This window comes from Lycium ferocissimum, chromosome 5, assembly GCF_029784015.1.
Source record: "Lycium ferocissimum isolate CSIRO_LF1 chromosome 5, AGI_CSIRO_Lferr_CH_V1, whole genome shotgun sequence".
Lineage (NCBI taxonomy): Eukaryota > Viridiplantae > Streptophyta > Magnoliopsida > Solanales > Solanaceae > Lycium > Lycium ferocissimum.
Window position 1 is genome coordinate 59,885,819 of NC_081346.1, and position 2,975 is coordinate 59,888,793.

Sequence of the window (2,975 nt, forward strand, 5' to 3'; positions counted from 1 at the left end):
TGTTTAGGTCAAAGTGTACTTGCAACGGTTAAAACCGATGCAAAATACACTCTATTACGACGGTTTATTAACTGTTGCTAAAAAACGGGTGCTATAGGCCTATTTTCTAGCCATTCCTTTTAATAGACCCATTATTCAATTGGTGATATTTTCCATTTTTTCAATTATGATGCTTACTAATTCACATAATATAGACCCCATTATTCAATTGGTAATTGTATATTTACGAAAGAGTTGTCTATACTCCCGAAAAATATCACCTATTAAAGAGTTATCATGATTGAAAAAAAAGATGGAATATTAAATATGAAGAGAGAGAGAGTATTTTAACATATTTATGGATAAGTTATTAATTATATAAACTATGGTTAGGGTTTGTTTTAATCAATTAAATCTTAGTCATTAATTCTAACCCATGCCATGTGTCTCTAATCTAAGGTAGAACTTGGGGAAAATGGAGAGAAGGGAAATGGAGAGGAGCCCAATCCGAGTTATTGGGAGAAGAGAGTTATACAAAGGTCAAACAAAGTTTCCTGTCGAAAATTTATAAAACAAAACAACAAATAAAGGCACAAATTAAGAAGTTTTATGGTCAACGATAACATATACGTTCTTCGGTTTATTATTAGATTTGATTCCGTAGTATTTATTTTTTAACATTTGTTCGCTTAGTATTTATAATTTAAGATCTGATTGCTCCCATTGTGAAAATTATTTGATACATCATTAACCATAAATCATATTGGGTTTTTACTAGATTACCGTTATTTCTTCTTTAAATGAATATAAAATGGCTATATGCCTTACCCGCAAGGGTGGCTCAGTTGGTTGAACATGGGGCTTTCATAATGGAGGTCTCAGGTTCGAAACCCCTTGCTTACGATAGCAGGGGATTTGCCTTCCGGGTCGAGCTCGTCGCACGGGACTTGCCTAGTGCGGATTACCTCTCCTGTGTGGTTTGCGAGCTATTGCACAGGAGCTAGGTTTACCCCGTATCTTGCACCCAAGGGTAGCGATTTCTTCGCGGTTTCCATGTCATAAAAAAAATGCTATATGCCTTTGAAACAAGTAAATGTAACAAAGGAAATTAACGAGTCCGTAGCATTTTTTTGCACAAAATGTCATGTCTTTTCGATTTACCTATCCTATTTATTTTTATGATTCGCACCCCTAAACTCTTTATTTTCTTGCAAAATAATGAAACCACTCATTTTTCAAATTTTCCATGAGGGCAAAATTGGAATACAAATAATAAGAAAAGAAATGGCGCAAAATTAAATCTTCTACCAAATCACGTCTACTAGCTGCACACAAGAAGTTGGAATTTTGGAATTTCTTTCCCGAGTATTTTACATTTGCATGCATGATCCACACCCATAGAATTTTGGAATGAAACAAGAAAATAAATTGTTCTGAACAAGCTAAAGAAATCTGATAGTTAACTATTTGTGTCAAATGAAAATCAATACTATAATCTATATTATAGCAATACAGGAAGTTCTAGTAGAATATTGCATGAGTAGTACTTCTAATCTTGGTAAAAGCACCAAATGCAGCAAGAAATCAGAGATATGGAAAAGTCAGAGATATGGCCAGAGAGTGAAGCATCAATGACGAAGGCCTTCAAGATGGAAGGGCCACTGACTAACAGAAAAGTCAGAGATATGGCCAAAGAGTGAAGCATCAATGACGAAGGCCTTCAAGATGGAAGGGCAACTGACTAACAGAAAAGTCAGAGATATGGCCAGAGAGTGAAGCATCAATGACGAAGGCCTTCAAGATGGAAGGGCCACGGGGTAAAAATTCTATCCTGGTCAAGCATGTAACAGAAAACTAATTGAGTAATTGGAGCAAAATACATTTGTGGGGTGTTATGAAGTATCGCAAGGAGGGAAATTTGACATAAAAATGAGTTTGCATGACCAAGGGATAGAGATGGACATGGCACACACACATCAAGCACTTCCAGTGGCTCCATCTCATCAAATGCAAGCTACCATGGACTTGCTTATGGTACAGTTAGGGGTGGTTGATGAGGAAGCCACTGAAGAAGGAGACATCAACTTTTTTTGTGGATTTGGGTGGTAAAGAAATGATATGATCTTGAGGGAGCATGGCAGTGATTCAATATTATTATGATCATTCTCCTTCTTATTATTTGTATTCCAATTTTGCCCTCGTGGGAAATTTGAAAATGAGTGGTTTTCATTATTTTGCAAGAAAATAAAGAGGTTAGGATGCGAATCATAAAAATAAATAGGACAGGATGCAAATCGCGAAAGAGGACATACGTTAGGGGTGCAAAATGCTACGGACTCGAAATTAACAGTTCCAAGCTCGATCGATATATATATATATATATATATATATATATATATATATATATATATATATATATATATATATATATATATGAGGACTACGTTAGGTGCAAAATGCTATATATATCGATATATATATATATATATATATATATATATATATATATATATATATATATATATATATATATATATATATATATATATAAGAAACAGAAATTACTATACTTAACGTTCACAAGTAAGAGAAATTGTTCATAAATTGGGTTCAGAAAAAGACGGATCAAACAATAAACATTGAAACAAGATTTATAAATGAAAGGAAGACGCTCTAATTTGGATGGTTGTTATGTACAATAGTATTGTTACTTTGAATACAATGTTTGTTTTGATTGTTATTTAAATTTTATTTTATTGTATTGTTAAATCCATCATTATGTAACGATAAAAAAATTCAATTTTATGTAATGACCGATTTGGTATGGTAGCTTCATTACCTACTTTTTTTCTCATTTTGTCTTTGCTTATATTATTTAATAGTCCTACTTTATCTTTTACCCTATCTTTTATAATAACTCTACCGGTATCTTACTTTTATTTATAATTTTGGAAGTTTATCCTTTATATTGTTGATGCATGACATATGTAACAATG